General features: G+C 45.6%; 1 non-coding gene across 1 annotated transcript; it reads right to left on the minus strand.

Moving 5' to 3' along the window:
* Window positions 1-7,953: 7,953 nt before the first annotated feature.
* Window positions 7,954-8,057, minus strand: LOC115836038. Its single transcript, XR_004031042.1, has one exon. It is a non-coding gene; the product is annotated as a U6 spliceosomal RNA (small nuclear RNA).
* Between the last annotated feature and the right edge of the window lie 12,695 nt (window positions 8,058-20,752).

Raw genomic sequence — 20,752 nt, forward strand, 5'->3', positions numbered from 1 at the left:
GGTGAAACCCCGTCTCTACTAAAAATACAAAAATTAGCCAGGCGTGGTGGAGGGTGCCTGTAGTCCCAGCTACTCAGGAGGCTGAGGCAGGAGGATCGCTTGAATCCAGGAGATGGAGGTTGCAGTGAGCCAAGGTCATGCCACTGCACTCCAGTCTGGGCGACAGAGTGAGACTTCGTCTAAAAAAAAAAAAAAAAAAATTCTGAAGAAAGAAATGTTTGCTTCAGTGGGGTAAGTGTGGTCAGGGGTCAGAAATGAGAAATTGGGTATTAAGATCCTATGTCCTCCCAGCATTCAGTTTTACTCCTTCTGAGTCCCGATTTCTGACCTCTGGTTAAAGAGGCAAACCTCTTGGATTCTAACTCAGGTCTCAGAGACCATCCTGCTGCAGCATGTAGAATTCAAGGGAAATGAATACTCATCTGCCCACAGGTACTCAGTTATTCTTTCACATGAAACTGAACATCTGGATGAAGAGAAAAAAAACCAACTTCTGTTTTAATTCCCTCTGTCACACAGGCAACACATCTGGGGGCCAGGCTAGGCTGTACACTTCAGTTTTCATCAACTGATATTTGACTTCTGTGTCAATCCAGTCTCAGAGAAAGTTAATCCACATTAAACCACAATGCCTCTCCTCCCTTCTGGTGGATCTGCCCACTCCTAATGTTGGTGTAAATGCTTGTAATGTTGGTGTAAATGCTTTGTTTGTCTAAGATGCTGTGAGTGTGGGTGGGTTCGTTATGTTCTAGAGCATTCATGTCAAAGTGTGGTCCATGTACCCAGATGCTTAATTTCTAGTGTAGATTCCTGGGCCTGACTTGTTGAGTCAGAATCCCTGGTAGCCTAAGCAGTACTCTCCAGGTAATTTGTACACTCACTAAGATGTGAGAATCGCCTCCCTCTTCATCACATCCTTGCGTTTTCTTTTTAGATCTATGCCATGTAAAAGGGCCAAAGGCTATAAACTTGTATGCTGGGATAGTAAGTCCTTTCTCCCCCATTCCCACCTACTTTTCTAGGGCAAGGGTAAACATCAACACGTAAACAGTCTTAGTATGTACCCTAGATCTAGTTCAAACAGTGTTGGCATCAATGTCAATTATTAGGTTGAGTATACATTTGGGATCAGACTTGCTTGTTTCCGGAAATTTCCTTGGTGAAGGACCTGATAAGAGCTTAAATGTGCTATTCTTTCCCCCAAGGGGAGGGCCAGAATTTTTGGCACTGCTGATCCGTCTGGCTGTCCCATGATTTTCAGTTTACTAGTGACATCTGGGAATAGGTTTTGCCCTTGAGATTTGAGCTTTAAGAAATAGCAACATTCTTGATGATGGGGGTGGGAGGAAGTAGTTTTATAGATGAATTGAGAAACAAGACATTTGTTAGGTACGTGGATATGGTTGAAATTAACGGTAGGGCAACCTGGGGAGGCAACAGGCAACAGAGTAAAGGGGCTGTTAAGTTGGTCAACAGGCTCATAAGAGCCTAAGAACATTTCAAATGTATAAAAAGAAATAGGACTAGAGGAGGTGTGAGGTGTAGCAGTCCTGTATTACCAGACTTGCTCTTTAGGGACTCAACTCCCAAGGTCCCTAGCTTGCCCTAAGGATAGAGGGGGTGGGAGGTGGTGGCAGAAGGAGCACCTTGGGAACATTTGTTGGGTGCCCAGAAAACAGGCTTTGACTGCATTTGAACTGACATATTTGAAAAATGAACTTTATTTCGCTGCATACTGTTTCAGTGATTCATTCTTTATATGTGCATTTACTCAGCAGAAGTGAGTCGAAAATAAGATGGATGCTAAATTTGTATGTTAATTTTAATATTGAAGCTATCCCATATTTGAAGAATAAGATCAATGCCTCAATTTCATTTCTTATGTGGTACTGAACGTTGTCATTACCGGAAAAAAATCATTTCTGAATGCATCCTCCCCAAATTCTAATCTCAGAGGGCAGAGGAGGCTCAGGAGAGGCAATCTTGCCTTTTGTTGATGGTCTATTCTGGATATGCTTCAATGTTCCCACAGTATCATTTACTATTTCAGTGTGAAGGGTAAATAGGAAAGGTAGTGGTTTTCCCTTAAATTACAGTGGAGTTTATTTACTAATTAGATTCTGAGAGCTTGCTGAGATTGTTAGGTTATGTCAGGAGTTTCATATAACCCATGGGCAAAGCCACTGGACTTAACCAAAAGTAAACTCAGCAGTTGTTGAGAAAAATTATCCCTTCAGAACACCTGAGTCACTGCTTATTGGTTTTAGACCATGACCTCACCCTGCCATTGTGATTTATTTATTTTTTATTATTTTTTTATTATACTTTAGGTTTTAGGGTACATGTGCACAATGTGCAGGTTTGTTACATATGTATCTATGTGCCATGTTGATTTCCTGCACCCATTAACTCGTCATTTAGCATTAGGTATATCTCCTAATGCTGTCCCTCCCCCCTCCCCCCGCCATTGTGATTTAAATGAAAGATTCCTAAGATCTGTGGAAGTATCTCTGTCTCCTAGCCAAATATGGCAGAACCAGATGTGTGATGGTTTCTATAGAGGGAGGGTGGGTGAATTAAACGTTGGACCTTTCTCAGCCCCAGGGGCTGCTATGACAATACCAGTGGGCTCTGTCCTCACTAGCAGCCTGCTGGCTGTCCATTGCAGCCCCTGGCTTTCCTTGTTGCTTCTGCCTTCAGGGATCACTGGGTGAAATAGGCTGCTGTGGAGGCTGTCCATTTTGTGTATTGCACCAATGGGTCCAGCCAAGGGGCAAGTGGGGCCTCAGATCCAGAGTGGGTGCCCTTTTCAAATTTGTCAGACCAGAAAAGGTGCTGTTTTAGGAAAAGCCTTTTTCTACTTTGCTCAAAGGTACACCAAAATCTAGCAGAGACCCTAGAGAAAGAGAGAGAAAGAAAAAAGAGTCAGTTGCTAGAGAACAGCTTGAGCATTGAAAGGAATAGCTGTGGAAGCCATGGATAAATAAATGTTCGGCAATCTATCTCCTTTGGCCTGTCCCCTTTGAGAAAATAGGAAGTAGTTTCAATTTTCAAAAAAATCTCAATCAATGGACTTGAGATTAGAAATGGAGGGAGATGTTGGAAAGGGAGCTGGAAGAACTAGCCTTTATTGAGTATCTACTACCTGCATCTGTTAGGTCAGCCCACCATTCTGACCTCAGTATATCTCTAAGGATTGTCCCTGATCTAAAACCAGCTCAGGCCACCAGCAAGGTGGGCATATATCATTTGGGGCTGCCTGAGTAGACAACAGCATATGTAAAACAACACACATGAATGAATGAAAATGCCCACAGCAAACACTAATTTATGCAGTTTTCTTTTCTTTTCTTTTTTTTTTTTTTTGAGATGGAGTCTCACTCTGTTGCCAGGCTGGAGTGCAGTAGCGTGATCTTGGCTCACTGCAACCTCCGCCTCCCGGGTTCAAGCAATTCTCCTGCCTCAGCCTCCCGAGTAGCTGGGACTGCAGGTGTGCACCACCACACCTGGCTAATTTTTGTATTTTTAGTAGAGACGGGGTTTCACCATGTTGGCCAGGATGGTCTTGATCTCCTGACCTTGTGATCCGCCCACCTCGGCCTCCCAAAGTGTTGGGATTACACGTATGAGCCACTGCACCCAGCCGATTTATGCAGTTTTCTATCTTCAAGACAGCCGTGTGAGCCAGCCTGTCTGCATATCTCTTAATACGGTAATACTTGAGATTCACTGCAGATCCTGAATCTTCAAGAAACATTATGTCTAATGCAGCTTAGTATTAAAGATATCTTATTGTATCCAGTGTTTTGAGAATTGGAATAATGCTTTGTTTACCACTGTTTATACCCTTAGAGAAAATCTTTTTAATCTAACACTAATTTAGTCAAATTAGTAATTCAAAGCACCTGCTAGGTATTATTTTGAAACATCTAAATCCAATCCAAATGCAAATTAATTTATTAAAAAACACTTCTAGCTGGGTGTGGTGGCTCACACCTGTAATCCTAGCATTTTGGGAGGCCGAGGCAGGTGGATCACAAGGTCAGGAGTTTGAGACCAGCCTGGTCAACATGGTGAAACCCCGTCTCCACTAAAAATACAAAAATTAGCCAGGCGTGGTGGCGGGCGCCTGTGATCCCGGCTATTTGGGAGGCTGAGGCAGGATAATTGCTTGAATCTGGGAGGCGGAGGTTGCCGTCAGCCGAGATCATGCCACTGCACTCCAGCCTGGGCAACAAGAGTGAAACTCCTTCTCAAAAACAAAACAAAACAAAAAAACAAAAACAAAAAAACTGATTCGACCCAGAATCCCACATTTTCCAAAAGTGGTTTGGAGTTAAGTGAAGACAGGAGCAAGCATTTAAAAAGCACTTATTCCGGCTGAGTGTGGTGGCTCATAGCTGTAATCCCAGCACTTTGGGAGGCCAAGGTGGGAGGATCCCTGGAGCCCAGGAGTTTGAGACCAGCCTAGGCAACATGGTGAGACCTCAGCTGTACAAAAAAATTTTAAAAGCTGTGGTGGTACACGCCTGTAGCCTTAGCTGCTCGGGAGGCTGAGACAGGAGGATCTGTTGCGCCCAGGAGTTCGAGGTGGCAGTAAGCGATGATTGTGCCATTGCATTCCAGCCCAGGCGGCAGTCTCTTAATAATTTAAGAAGCACTTGTTCTGTGCTAGCCATTGTTAACATCTATTGACTCATCTAATCCTCTCAACAACCACATGAAGTCAGTAGGTTACCATTCCCATTTTGCAGATGAGGAAGCAAAGAAGTAACTTTCTCAAAGTCAAACACCTGGAAGGGGTGGATGTCGGCTTTGGTCTCAGGACTTTGGATCGAGTTTATGGGCTCGGAGTTCACAGGGCTCTTTGGAGCTCCTGGACCTTTGCCCAGCCACCTGGCTTTCTCCTGGGCCCGAAGACACCTCCATCAGAGGTGGGAGCTGCGGCCGTGGCTGTCGAGGGCAACCCCCGGGAGTCTGAGAGGACGCGGCGTGAAACCCGGAGGTGAGAGCGACCAGCACCTTCTCTTCCCCTGAGCCGCCTGCGTGAAAGTTCTTCCTGGCTCTGCTGCCCCCTGGAGGCTGGTGGAGGTAAATGCGTGAAGTCAGCATTTTCCCTCCACCTGTTAGTCCTCCTCATTCATCTCTTGGCTAAACCAGAAAGATGTGAGGGTATTTCAAAGACATCTTTACTATAATTTATTTCACTCAACTTCAAGGATCCCTCTCCCAGGACAGCTGTGACTACAGACCGTGGCATTCACATCCTCCCACTCCGCGGCGCAGGACCGGCAGGGGATTTCCAGGAAGCCCCTACCTTATGGGTCCCTGAAGACCCTCCTAGAAATTTCAGCCTGGCTGATGACATGCATGTGTGTTGATCACGGCTTGCGGATTAAACTCAAATATGAATCATCTAATGCCGCCATGGAGGAAATGTAATTTTAAGACACAACTTTATTAAAACTGCTAGGCAAATAATAGAAAGCCTGGAAAACCATTTCATCCATAGTTTCTCCAAGTGGTGTCTATGACTCACTGGATCTGGAATCCCCTGAAGTGTCTGTTCAAACAACTTAGATTCTGAATCCATCTTTAAACCTTCTCAACCAGAACTTCTGGGAGGGGATATCTCCCTCCCTTCCAGGAATCCACAATTGCAATGAGAACCTTGAAGTCCACTCCTGTCCACGGAACAGGCTTAGAGAATTCAGGCCCTCCAGTGAAGGAAGAAGAGACAAATCTAGTCATAATACTTGAAGTATACTGCTCATCTTTAAATTACCCACCCAGATGAATAAAACACTCTCTCAGGGTAAAAGCACACGTGAATTTGTCCAAATCATTGTAATAAGGCTCCTAGGGGTGGGGCGTGGTTAACACTAGTGATCAGCAGCAACTAATAATACTAACTACATCATCCCCAATTTCTTTGCCCTTCAATTATTTGCCCTTCACAGTTATGGACTGGTTTGATCAATTAAAAGAAAAATTACCCAAAGAGAATTTTTCTTTTTTTAAACTCAGAGTGAGACCCAGTCAGTAAGCATTTTGAAATGTGGGTGGAGGACCCAGTTGCCTTACGAGTGTGCCTTTGAAGGAGGAGGAGGAAGAGGGGAAGAAAGGAGCAGTGAAGACGGAGACTGTCTTTGGGCAAAGCGGGGCTTCCAGCACGTTCGGTGGTATAGCTCTGACCCTGCCCAATCACGGGACTGACCTATGCCACCATATGGGGGTGGGTCGAGGCAGGTGGTAGCATCTGCCATCTCTGCTTGGCTTCCTGGCTGACAGAAATATCCTCTGCAGTTCCACCGGGGAGCAGGGCGGACAAGGTGAGATAGTTAGTCTACAGGAAAGAGGGAGGATTGTAGTTTCTGAGCTGGCCTCCCTCTCCCAAGGGGTAGGAGGGAGGCCTGGAGCAACCTCAGCTGAGCTCCGTTAGCTCCGGCCCCCACCAGGAGCATGGGCATGATGAGTGTTCGGAGGACAAGGGAAGTGAGCCCCCCTGTGCTCTGGGAGCCCCAGCATCTGCTGCAGCTATTACCGCAGGGAGAGGAAAGGGCACTGCAGAAGCCAGCGCGGCCTGGAGAGGATCGACCCACGGGTAGTGGGCTTGACCCTCAGTGAGCAGAAGGGGTAGGGAGAATAAAACGCATTCCTGCTGTGGCCTAAAGGCCTCCCAGCTGGAAGGAAGCCAGGGGAGCCTGACCAGACAGCTGGTTCCAGTGGCCATTTGCCCAGGAGAGTAGCCACTCTGTGGGTGGGATCAAGTCCTTCCTACATCATCCCAGACAGTTATTCACACACCAGAGCTTTGGAGACTTGCTCTGAGCCTAGCTGGACCCAGATACCTTTGTTTTCCAGATTTCCTGATAAATCAGCACCAAAGAAGGAAGAGCTCATTGATCAACTGTCTTGGTCCATATATAAGACACCAGTTAAACTTGAATTTCAGATAGCCAGTGAATAATTTTTTATCATAAGCATGTCCCAGGCTGAATTTGTATCGGTATATATTTTTATGTGTATGTATGTGTGTGTGTATATATATATATATATTTATAGAATATAACTATGTCCAGGGAATATTATGTAAGTATAATATATAATACTGATACATATGGCATATGATATAATATATAATACTTATATAATATTCCCTGGACATAATTATACTCTACAATATATGTATGGCCTATATATACTTATACTAAAAAATTATCCATTGTTTATCCAAAGTTGAATTCAACTGGGCATCCTATGTTTTTATGAGCTAAATCTTGTAACCCTACCGGAAGCAATGTGTCTGTGGTATGACTATAGCTGTCGCCTCGGTCATGTCCCTGCAGTTAAGAAAACAGGAAAGCTGCAGTGGCAACAAAACAGGCTGAAGGCCTAACCCAGCCCTCAGGTATATGTTGTCTGATTAGCACAGAGTTTTTGTTTTCATTTTCAAATGATTGCCAACACTGAAAAATCCAGAGATCTCACACATGCACCGAGTGTTTAGGTGTTTCTGGAAAAGGTGGAAGATTTGTCACTATCGTATGGAAACAAATTAGATGTTTCCTGCCTTGGTCTCACTCATTTATGCTTCTTTCCTGTAGCTGAATTTGGGACAGATCCATGTAGGTTATCCGATTACCTAAAATTTTCCCTAGAACAGGGAGGAACTTTTTTTGGGCGTGCTGGAATCCCTGAGTGTCTGTTGAGCCTGACCAAGCTGATCTAAAGCATCAGGGCTCTTTACCCCTCACCCTCGACGTCTGACCTGGAGGCTTGCTCCTTATAAGGCTTACATGTGACCTGGGACAGGTCCCTAGCTTCTCCCAGGGTCTCTATTTTCATCCCTAAAACGAGGGGACAACTATCCATGTTTCCCAACTTTTTTGTACCAAAAGTTCTGTTTTGTCAACCTTATGCCACGGTGGTTCCAGTTTTTGCTTGTTTGTTTGTTTTATAGAATGGTTCACAAATTCGTGAGTCATCCTTGCTCAGGGCCACGCTAATCTTCTCTGTCATTCTGATTTTGGCATGTGTGCTGCTGAAGCGAGCACATGGACCCGATGTTTTCAAAGATCTGTCTACCCAAGCAAATGACATATATTACAGCCTGTAAATTCTGACCTGCCTGAAACCTAACTGGTTTCATCACACCGCACGGGTCAAATTCCCTCTAAAAGCAAAAACATTTTGTAAGCTCCTGTAACCTTACTGAAAATAGGGTTGCCTTTAAAGCCAGTAAGGGCTGGGCGCGGCTAGCCTAGGTTACACTTCAGTAACACACTCCAAAATGTCAGTGGTTTAACACATAAACGTTTATTTTAAAACTTTAACCCATGCAGAATCTGCCATGGGTTTGGCAGCTCTCTAGGCAGTGACACAAGAATTGTTTTGTTTTTTTTTTGAGACAGAATCTCACTCTGTCGCCTAGGCTGGAGTGCTGTGGCTTGATCTCGGCTCACAGCAACCTCTGCTTCCCAGGTTCAAATGATTCTCCTGCCTCAGCCTACTGAGTAGCCGGGATTACAGGCGTGCACCACCACGCCTGGCTAATTTTTTGTATTTTTAGTAGAGACGGGGTTTCACCATGTTGGATAGGCTGGTCTTGAACTCCTGAACTCGGGCGATCTGCCCTCCCAAAGTGCTGGGATTACAGCCACTCTGGCTTTAGTTTCCTTCTTTACTGTGGCTTGACCATTTCCACATGTGGTTTTCCTGGCAGGGGAGGGTGTGCTGGTGGGCTTTCCAGGGCCTCACCTCTGCTCACATTTCATTGGCTGGATCCAGTCCCGTGGCTTCACTTAGAGGAAAGGGCTAGGAGGTGGAGTTTTCTGCATGCCTGGGAAGCTGTGGAGAAAAGCATACAATGAACACTAAAAGGCGACACCACAGGAACATGAGCCCTTTCAGCTCCGAAATCCTACATTCTGTCATTCTTCAGAGTGGTCACATGGTGTGGTCTGTAGATATACTGGCTTGACCTTTAAGATGAATGACTGCTATCAAGCAGAACAGATGCTACAGATATATTGAGCTTTAAGTAGTTCCAAATCCTATGTTTCCTTCCTGAGGATAATAGCTTTTTTTTTTTTTTTTTGAGACGGAGTTTCGCTCTTGTCAGCTAGGCTGGAGTGCAATGGCTCAATCTCTGCTCACTGCAACCTCTGCCTCCCAAGCAATTCTCCTGCCTCAGCCTCCCAAGTAGCTGGGATTATGGGCGCCCACCACCACACCCAGCTAATTTTTTATATTTTTAGTAGAGATGGGGTTTCACCATGTTGGCCAGGCTGATCTCAAACTCCTGACCTCAGGTGACTCGCCCAACTCGGCCTCCCAAAGTGCTGGGATTACAGGCGTGAGCCACCATGCCAGCCACAGCTGACTTTTATTTTGTGTGCATGTATCGACTCACTTATCTTCACAACAGCCCTCAAAGGAAGGTACTTTTTAAATTGTTCATGTACTATTTTTTTTAACAGGAATTGTTTCATAGATTTTAAAAACAGGCGCTGTCTTCACTTAAATGGACATATTTGAAAAATGAATTCGAGTCCACTGTGTGCTGTTTCAGTGATGCATTTTTTTTTTTTTTTTTTTTTTTTTTTTCAGTGGTGCGATCTTGGCTCACTGCAAGCTCCGCCTCCCGGGTTCACGCCATTCTCCTACCTCAGCCTCCGGAGTAGCTGGGACTACAGGCGCCTGCAACCACGCCCGGCTAATTATTTTTATTTTTTTTTTAGTAGAGACGGGGTTTCACTGTGTTAGCCAGGACGGTCTCGATCTCCTGACCTCATGATCCGCCTGCCTCGGCCTCCCAAAGTGTTGGGATTACAGGCGTGAGCCACCGCGCCCGGCTCAGTGATGCATTCTTGATATATGCATTTTCCCAGCAAAAGGCCCAGAATCACTGAGCCGCTGCTTCAGGGTCACGCAGACGCTGGTGGGGAGCTGAATTTCCTCCTGAGAGTCACATCCCAGAGCCCGTCTTGGGCTGACACTGGGGTCATTAGTCTCAGGGGCTCCGACATGCCCGGCCTCCAGAGTCTGCTCCTCAGGATTTCAGACACCAGCTTATCAGGACAGTGAAGCCTGAGTGTAAGATGAAACTGGCCTTAATTTGACCAGCTACAGTAAGTTGGCTTTAATTGGATGTGAAATATTTTGCCCCTACAGGGAGCTTTAACTGTGTTTTGTTCTTTTTGCCATTTAGTGGCCCACGTTCCAGTGGGTACAATTTGCAGCTCCCAGTCCCAGACTAGCCCCAAATTAAAATATGCTGTTTTCCCTTCAAGCTTGGTTTGAAAGTCAACTGGCAGTTTTTTGATTTCTGTTGGTAGGAAATTGTTTTTATTTTTTGAAAAGGTCAGGGATTTATAGAGCTCCAAAGTAAAAAGACATAAAAAGGTTTACAGAGAAAATTCTCCCACCTCCAAGCTACCTGAGTGCCCCAATGTTATTAGTGTCGTGGGCATCCTTACAAAAATATTTTATTTTTAATTTTCTTTTTAGAAATAGAGCATTGCTCTGTCACCCAGGCTAGAGTGCAGTGGTATGATCATGGCTCACTGCAGCGTCGACCTCCCCAGGCTCAAGTGATCCTCCTAATCTTAGCTTCACGGGTAGCTGGGACTATAGGCACACGCCACCATGCCCAGCTGATTTTTATTTATATATATATATATTTTTTTTGTAGAGACAGGATCCTACTGTGTCCAGAAGTGGTGGGTTCTTGGTCCCACTGACTTCAAGAATGAAGCTGTGGACCCTCGCGGTGAGTGTTACAGCTCTTAAGATGGTGCGTCTGGAGTTTGTTCCTTCTGATGTTCAGATGTGTTCGGAGTTTCTTCCTTCTGGTGGGTTCGTGGTCTCGCTGGCTCAGGAGTGAAGCTGCAGACCTTCGGGGTGAGTGTTACGGTTTTTTTTTTTTTTTTTTTTGAGACGGAGTCTCGCTCTGTGGCCCAGGCTGGAGTGCAGTGGCGCAATCTCGGCTCACTGCAAGCTCCGCCTCCCGGGTTCACGCCATTCTCCTGCCTCAGCCTCTCCGAGTAGCTGGGACTACAGGCGCCCGCCACCATGCCCGGCTAATTTTTTTGTATTTTTAGTAGAGACGGGGTTTCACCGTGGTCTCGATCTTCTGACCTCGTGATCCGCCCGCCTCGGCCTCCCAAAATGCTGGGATTACAGGCTTGAGCCACCGTGCCCAACCGAGAGTTACAGCTCTTAAGGCGGTGCATCTGGAGTTGTTCGTTCCTCCCAGGGGGTTCGTGGTCTCGCTGGCTTCAGGATTGAAGCTGCAGACCTTCGCAGTGAGTGTTACAGCTCATAAAAGCAGTGTGGACCCAAAGAGTGAGCAGCAGCAAGATTTATTGCAGAGCGAAGCGAAAGAACAAAGCTTCCACACTGCGGAAGGATACCCCAGCGGGTTGCCACTGCAGCCTGCTTTTATTCTCTTATCTGGCCCCACCCACGTCCTGCTGATTGGTAGAGCCCAGTGGTCTGTTTTGACAGGGCGCTGATTGGTGCGTTTACCATCCCTGAGCTAGATATAAAGGTTTTCCACATCCCCGTCAGATCAGTTAGATACAGAGTATGGACACAAAGGTTCTCCAAGTCCCCACCAGAGCAGCTAGATACAGAGTGTCGATTGGTGCATTCACAGACCCTGAGCTAGACACAGGGTGCTGATTGGTGTGTTTACAAACGTTGATTTAGATACAGAGTGCCGATTGGTGTATTTACAATCCCTGAGCTAGACATAAAGGTTCTTCAAGGCCCCACCAGAGTAGCTAGATACAGAGTGTCCATTGGTGCATTCACAAACCCTGAGCTAGACACAGAGTGCCGATTGGTGTATTTACAATCCCTGAGCTAGACATAAAGGTTCTCCATGTCTCCACCAGACTCAGGAGCCCAGCTGGCTTCACCCAGTGGATCCTGCACCGGGGCTGCAGGTGGAGCTGCCTGCCAGTCCCGCGCGTGCGCTCGCACTCCTCAGCCCTTGGGTGGTTAATGGGACTGGGCGCCGTGGAGCAGGGGGTGGCGCTTGTTGGGGAGGCTGGGGCGGCACAGGAGCCCATGGAGGGGGTGGGAGGCTCAGGCATGGCGGGCTGCAGGTCCTGAGCCCTGCCCCGCAGGAAGGCAGCCAAGGTCCGGTGAGAAATCGAGTGCAGCGCGGGTGGGCTGGCACTGCTGGGGGACCCAGTACATCCTCCGCAGCCGCTGGCCCGGGTGCTAAGTCCCTCATTGCCTGGGGCCGGCAGGGCCCGCCGGCTGCTTCGAGTGCGGGGCCCGCCAAGCCCACGCCCACCCGCAACTCCTACTGGCCCGCAAGCGCCGCGTGCAGCCCCCGTTCCCGCTGGCGCCTCTCCCTCCACACCTCCCTGCAAGCTGAGGGAGCCGGCTTCCGCCTTGGCCAGCCCAGAAAGGGGCTCCCACAGTGCAGCGGTGGGCTGAAGGGCTCCCCAAGTGCCACCAAAGTGGGAGCCCAGGCAGAGGAGGTGCCGAGAGCGAGCGAGGGCTGTGAGGACTGCCAGCGCGCTGTCACCTCTCACTACCATGTTGTCCAGGCTGGTCTTGAACTCCTGGACTTAAGTGATCCTCCTGCTTCAACCTCCCAAAGTGTTGGGATTACAGGCGTGAGCCACTGGGCCCAGTCCTTCCAGAAATAGTTTATGCACATGCAAGCATAAGTATTCTTTTTCCATTTTCTTTAAAAATTATTTATAGTATACTATATACACAGTTGTTTCACCTTGCCTTTTTTTTTTTTTCTATCCACTTACTATGTCTTGGAGATAGTGAAATATAAAGATACTTTCTTCATTTAAAAAATAACATAGTATTTGGCTGTTCCATAGTTTATTTAGCAGTCCCTTTCTGATAAGTATGTTAAGTTTTCAAGTCATCTACTATTAAACGATTTAGTAATAAATAACTTTAGAGAAATGTGATTTGAAGTGGGAGCAAGTGTAAGTTGCATAAATTCATGAAAGAGGAATTTCTGCAGCAAAGAGTACATGCGTTGGTAATTTTACTAGATACTGCCAATTTGTCCCCTTATCGGTATTGTTCCAGTTTATACTCCCACCAATAAAGTACAAGAATGTCAGTTTCCCCACATCCCCAGTGAGTGTGTTTTCAGTTGTGACTTCCCACAACTTGAAAATCTCAGTATGCTTTCATTTGCATTCTCTTCTTATGGATGGAGGTGAGCTTCTTTTCGTATGATGCCATCTGCGTCAACAAGCATCTCTTTCTCCGGAGTGCTGGAAGAACACTTGCCCTTGAACAGGTCTGTGACCCAAGCTCAAAGCTGGCAGAACCCATTGCAGCTTAAACACCAGGGTTTGTAGCTGAATGTCTTATGCAAGGAAGTGGTTGGTTTCTGCAGTGTGTTCTCTTTGGAAATTCTTGGTCACTGAAACCAACCCTAACCAGGCTGATGGCGCCATCTGTCTTTCTGAGATGGGTAAATGGAATGCAGTGCAGTTTAACAAGGGGGACATTTGGGACCTGACACGGATGATTTCAGGGACCTGACACTGATGATGAGCTCTGCTAGGGATTGTGGATGTGTTCCATCAAAGCTGAAAATATCATCAACTTATTGAATTGTCTTTTGTCCTACTTGATATCACTGAAGTGAGCATGGATCTTTCTGATTTTTAAAAAATGTTTGGCCAGGTGCAGTGGCTCCTGTAATCCTAGCACTTAGAGGTCGAAGCAGATGGATCGCTTGTGCCTAGGAGTTCATGACTAGCCTGGACAACATGGAGAAACCCCGTCTCTACAAAACAATACACACAAAAAATTAGCTGGGTGTGGTGGCGAGCACCTGCAGTCCCAGCTACTTGGGAGGCTGAGGTGGGAGGCTGAGGTGGGAGGATCACCTGAGCCCAGGGAGGTTGAGGCTGCAGTGAGCCATGACTGCACCACTGCACTCTGGCCTGGGTGATGCAGTGAGACTCTGTCTCAAAAAACAAACAAAATTTTATTATTAAAAAAATAAAAGGCCCACATATATAGAGAATAGTGAAATGAACCCTTATCTACACATCACCAACATTAAGCAGTTACGAAGACTACACAACACTTGACCCATCCATCCCATTTCCTGTTTCTTCCTTTTGGTTGAGGTAAGTGGTCTTTAAAGCAAATAATGTCATTTCACCCTTATGTACTTCAGTAAACGTATGTCCTAAAAATGGACATATTCATATATAATTACAATGCCATGATCAGATCTGACAAAATTAAAAGTAATTCATTGGTATCGTAAGACCGAGTTCATAAAAATCTCTCAGTTATCTCCAGCCTCGCTCCCCCTTTACCGTGGATTTGTCTGATGGGGGTCCACATGCTGTATTTGGTTCTATGTTTCTTACGTCTCTTCATTTGCACAGTGGACTCCCCCTTTGTGAGGAAACAGAGTCCATTGCTCAGCAGAATGCTCTCCATTCTGAAACTGTGTGTTTGCTTCCTCGCGGAGTCGCTTAATTCGTTCCCGTATCCCCCATGCTTCCTGTAGAGTGGAAGCAGATCTAGAGGCAACCTGATATGGGTTCAAATGTTTGAGGGAGATGTACTTCCCAGGAGATGCTGGTCCACTGCCTACTACGTCACTTCCGAAGGGACACAGTAGGTCTTTTGTCCACCAGGCAAGATCAGTGGGGGTCAGTGACGTCAGCCAGACCCCTCCATTGCAAACTCCACCTTCCATCTTTTCTCTGCGACCTTTCATTTGCTCACTATGTTGCTGGAATCAGTTATTTCAAATAGGGGTTGAAAAATGGGGATTTTCCTTTTTTTTTTTTAATTTTTTTTGAGAGGAATTTCTCCCTCTGTTGCCCAGGCTGGAGTGCCGTGGCATGATCTCGGCTCACTGCAACCTCCCCACTCCTGGGTTCAAGTGATTCTCCTGCCTCAGACTCTCGAGTGGAATTACAGATGCGTGCCACCACGCCTGGCTCATTTGTGTATTTTTAGTAGAGACAGGGTTTCGCCATGTTGGCCAGGCTGGTCTCGAACTCCTGTCCTCAGGTGATCCACCTGCCTCGGCCTCCCAAAGTGCTGGGATTACAGGCGTGAGCCACTGCACCTGGTGGGGATTTTCTAATTCTACCATTGCTTCCGCGTATTAGTTGGAGTTTTTTCTTTATATAAAGAAAACTAGAGTTATTTTGTCACCTTGGAATAGTTTATATCACTGTTAAAGTGGCGAATGATTTCCTCAGGTTTCTTGTTTTTTAAGTAGTCTATCCTTCAGTTGAGGAAAAAAAGAACAGCCTGTTATGTTCAGACCATGGAAATGGCCTAGGAAGGAAATAGCCTTCTTTTTAGCTTTACTTATTACCGTAGAATGTTTAGCCCCAGATGTGTGTGAAATTTCATAATTCCTAATTGATCCTTTTTAGTTGCAGGCCTTACCCTTTCTCCCTGACTTTGGTCTTTTCCTCAGGGTCTGTCTCCCCAAATCAGCAAAAGCATTGAGCTATAACAAAGTATGTAGGCTGAAATATCATCACTGAAATCTCATCACATTCCTTTCGCTCCAAAGCCAAACACTACTTATTTGGATGATATTTGGATAATATGTTGCAATGACTCTCAGTTGTGTACACTTTAGTAAGAATTGATGCAATCAGCTTGCTTTCCATTTCACAGATTAGGTTGATGGGGGAGAGACAGGCCTGGAAAGGAAGTAGCAAAAGAATGGAGTTGAGTCATCAGGTGCAGGGCCCTTCCTACAGGGTTGTGGAGGCAGCTGTTGTTTTTTCAGCTAGTAGAAGCAGCTGATAGCATTTCATGCTAGGAAGAGATACTAGGAAGAAGGAAGAAGAGAAATAAAGATGTTCTGGGAACTTTTAGCTGCTAACGAACGGGTTAGGTACCCGGTTATGGGCACCTGAAATACCCATTCTTCCCCTACCACACCGTATCTCTGAAAGATATTTTTGCTGCAAGTCATACAATACTGGACTGAGAAAGGCCACTTTCTAGACATGTGCATTTCTGAATAAATACCGACTGGGTGGTAGTAAGGCACAGTGGTCAAGTTCATAGGCTTTGGAAACAGATCTAACTGGGTTCAAGTCCTGGCTTCATCATTTGGGTAAGTGGCTTTAATCTCTTCAGCCCTCAATTTCCCCACCTGTAAAATGGGGATAATAACAAGGCCACAGGGCTACTGTGAACATTAAGTGGGCTTGAAGCCTTTAACACATTTCCTTTCATACAAGCCTTCAATATATAATAACTTTGAAAAAGTGAAAACAAAAAATAGAAAAGATTTTTTACTTCAAAAGAGGATTCCACCAGTTGGTACAAAAAGGTTTTATTTTCACGAATCCAGTGGGCACAGAGACTCCTCCAGGTATCCTTCTGTCATGCGAACAGGAGTGACCTGGTCAGCCACCAACAGCTGGATGCCCCTTAGACATTGCCAGGTTGTTCTGAATGTCAAAGCTTTCTGGCCTGATGTGGAGGAAAGGGAACTCTTATATACTTTGGTGGGAATGTAAATTGTTAGTATAGCCGTTATGTAAAACAGTATGGAGATTTCTCAAGAAACTAAAAATAGAACTAACATATGATTCACCAATTCCACTACTGGGTATTTATCCAAAGGTTAGGAAATCAGTGTATTAAAGGGATACATATACCCTCTTGTTTATTGCAGCATTGTTCACAATAGCAAACACAGAATCAACCTAAATACCCATCAATGGATGAATACGTAAGGAAAATATGGTACATATACACAATGTAATACTATTTGGCCACAAAAAAGAGTGAAATCATGTCAGTGGCAGCAACACGGATGGAACTGAAGGTCATCATGTTAAGTGAAATAAACCAAGTACAGAAAGACAAATGTCAAACGTTCTCACTCATATGTGGGAGCTAGAAACGCTGACCTCATGGAGATAGAGAGTAGAATGACAGATACTAGAAGCTGCGAAGGGTGTGTAGTGGGAGATGGGGGTAAAGAGAGGTTGGTTAACGGGTACAAACACACAATTAGCAGAAATAAGTTCTAATGTTCGACAGCAGAGTAGGGTAACCAGAGTTGACAACAAGGTATTGTATGTTTCAAAAAAAGCTAGAAGAGAGGACTGGAAGTGTATGCAATACATATAAATGATATTCGAGGTGATGGATACGATAAATAACCCACCTTGATCATTACACAGTCTATGCATGTAAATAACCAAAGTTACACGTACCTCATAAATATGTGCAAATATTTGCGTATCAATAAAAAATAAATATTTTAAAATGGAAAAAAAGAAAGGCTTCTGGCCTGATGAAAAGCATCTTCCAGCAGCCCTGATTTTTCACTTCCATCATTTTCCTTCTACGGATCTAAGCATTGTTCCCTAAAGCAGAACTGAAACAAAATCCTCACCAGCACGGGGCGGACACTCTGTGTTCCTCGAGCCAATGGCGCCATCTTGTGGCGCTATTGTGCTAACACAGCCTGGCACCGGGCCCAGGTTTTGTGGCCACTCTCAGAGTCACCCTGAGTGTTCACAAGAGCAAGTTTCAGTGACGTCTTCTTGTCTTTCACGCTTACTAAAGTGCAGTCGGCTGCCTGGGCTGCCATCAGCTCCTCAGAAGTTGGGAACATTGCTCACTGTTCCTCTCTTTCTGGCTCTGCCTCACTCCTGTGCCTCTCACTGTGGCATGCGGGTGACACACTGGTGATGCCATTTCTCTGCGTGGTCCCATTTATCCTTTGGAGAACTGATGACAAATGATAGGCACCTAGACAAAAATCATATGTCCCGTTCTGAAGTAGGATTTAAGGGAATGTTTCTATCTTTTCCATGCCCTTCCTGGAACCCTAAGAATTTGTGAATGTCCAGTAGCTGTAATTAGAAATGGCTAGCTTCAGGGTCCAATGTGTCATTGGCTCGTACTCTATGATGACCCAACCTCACTCCACAAAAGTCCCAAGCAATTTCCAAAAAGTAGTCTCTGTACATCACCTTCCATGCTTTAGACAGGACATCTGCCGCGCTGAATCTGAGGACACGGGGCACGAAGCATACCCAGGCAAGACCATTAGCTGAGTTAGCTCTAAAAGCTCGCTACCAAGTGTGGTCTAAGGAGCAGCAGCAGTACCATCACTGGGAGCTGGCTAGAAGGCAGACTCTGGAGCCACGCCCTAGACCTACTGATTCAGAATCTGAACTTTACCTAGACCCTAGAGATTGGCGCACTCACTAACATTTGAAAAGCACTGAACTGTGGCAGTGACTCTCAACTTTGGCATCACAATAGAATGACCCAGAGGGCTTCGAAAGATCCTGATACCTGGCCCTTGCCGCAGACTGATTCTAATCTCTGGGGTTGGGAAGTGGTGTGGGGGTAGGACAAACATTGAGAAAGAGGTTGACCATTTAGAGCAGGGCCATTCAATTACCCAGAGCTGGATTTTACCACGATGAGTGTACAGGATGTTGGCCTATAGCTCCTTCCTGAAGATCTCACGAAAGGAACAAAAAGTGCCAAAACACAGCAAAAACTCTCCAGTAGTTAACAAATTAAGTTTAAAACATGGTGGCCAAGAAAACAAACGAAGCTTCTAGTGTAGACCACACAGGCGCCTACCAATCCCATCCTGCCTGACTGGAGTGTTTCAAGAAAAGGAGGCTGGTGATGAAATTCTGAGAATTCTCACTAATATCCACCAATGTAAAGAAAAGAAAACCTACAGGGTAAATAGGCAGCGTGTGGGAAAGGTTAAGAGTATTGTGATTTTTTTTTTTTCTTTTCGCAAGACAGAGGTCTCACTCTGTCTCCCAGGCTGGAGTGCAGTGGCATGACCATAGTTCACTGAAGCCCTGAACTCTTGGGCTCAAGTGATCCTCCTGTCTCAGCTGCCCAAGTAGCTGGGACTACAGGGCAGGCTACCACACCTGGCTAATTTTTAAAACAATTTCTCATAGAGATGGGGTGTTGCTATGTTGCCCAGGCTGGTTTCAAGCTCCTGGCCTCAAGTGATGCTCCTGCTTCAGAGCCCCCAAAGTGTTGGGGTCACAGGCTTGAGCCGCCACACCCAACCTGAAAAATTGTGTTCTAACAAGCACTGCTGGTAGTCCTGATGCTCACAAATGTTTGAAAACTGCCAATGTCAAACAGTCTCCAAATTGTGTTTGCAGCCACCTTCGTGCTCCCACCTCTAGCTTGCTGAGCTCCAGCTAAGGAAGATGGGTAGGAAAGGAAGTTTCTATACTGTGGCTCCTACCAAGCTGACTGCCCACAAATCAGCTGGGGGTAAAGCACCCAGGAAGCAGCTGGTTACAAATACTGCTCTCAAGAGTGGGCCCCATATTGGAGGGCTAAAGAAACCTCATCGTTACGGGCCTAGCACTGTGCCACTCCATGAAATTAGATGGTCTCAGAAGTCCCCTGAACTTACAACTGAAAACTTCCTTTGCAGCGCCTGGTGAGAGAAATTGCACAGGACATCAAAACAGATCTGTGCTTCTAGAGTGCAGCTGTTGGTGCTTTGCAGGAGGCAAGGGAGGCCTACCTGGTTGGCCTTTTTTTGTTTTTTGAGATAGAGTCTCACTTGGTCACCCAGGCTGGAGTGCAATGGCACCATCTCAGCTCATTGCAACCTCTGCCCCCGCTTCCCCCGGGTTCAAGCGATTCTCCCACCTCAGCCTCCTGAGTAGCTGGGATTACAGGTGTGTGCCATCATACCAGGCTAATTTTTTTTTTTTTTGTAGTTTTAGTAGAGACGGGGTTTCACCATGTTGGCCAAGCTAGTCTTGAACTCCTGACCTCAAGTAATCCACCTACCTCGGCCTCCCAAAGTACTGGGATTACAGGCATGAGCCACTGCAGCTGGCCTGGTTGGCCTTTTTTAAGATACCAACCTGTGTGCCATCCATGCCAGACATGTAACAATTATGCCAAAAGGCATCCAGCTAGCACGTGGAGAATGGCTTAATAATCTACCATGATGAGAAACACGTTTCATTCTCAAAAAAATAAAAACCCTCTGCTTCCTGTTATTGGTAGTTGTGAACATTAGACATTTTTTTTTCATGGGGCCAAAGGGTACTTAAGTATATGATTGTGAGTGGAACAATAGGAGACAGAAATCAGGTATGGGCAGTTTTTCCATTTTCATCTGAGTGTGACTTGTTCATATAAATGAGATGTAAAGCATTCATGCAAGTCAGAAGTTTTGTTGAACAAGTTTCAGCAGTTCAACTTTTAGCAATTAGAAATGCACCTGTTCAATGTTTCTGGACGATGTCAGCGTTTGAATTTTTTAAAAACAAGCAGATTTCTTATTGACTGCAACTAGCTGGTGTTTGTAGCACTTTTATCATACAGCAGATTCCATCCACAGACTTTTCTAACTGAGTTGTCCTAGCTGCAAGTATATATTTTTAATGTTGGCTGTCTTCTGTGCCGTTCCTGTGTTATACTACATGAAGCTATAAAAAGTAAGACTCCAGAATGGCATGAACCCGGGAGGCGGAGCTTGCAGTGAGCCGAGATTGCACCACTGCACTCCAGCCTGGGCGACACAGCGAGACTCCATCTCAAAAAAAAAAAAAAAAAAAAAAAAAAGAGACTCCAGGTGATTGTTGCTCTCCGAGAACATAAGTCCAGTATTGTCATGTCTTTGATTTTGTTTTTCAAGAGAAGCTGAAAGCATGAATTTTTATGTGTCACCTCCCAACTTTTAAATGTTGGCAACAAATTTGCCTTTTCGAAAAAAAGA

Source organism: Nomascus leucogenys, chromosome 1a, assembly GCF_006542625.1.
Source record: "Nomascus leucogenys isolate Asia chromosome 1a, Asia_NLE_v1, whole genome shotgun sequence".
NCBI classification, from domain to species: Eukaryota; Metazoa; Chordata; class Mammalia; order Primates; family Hylobatidae; genus Nomascus; species Nomascus leucogenys.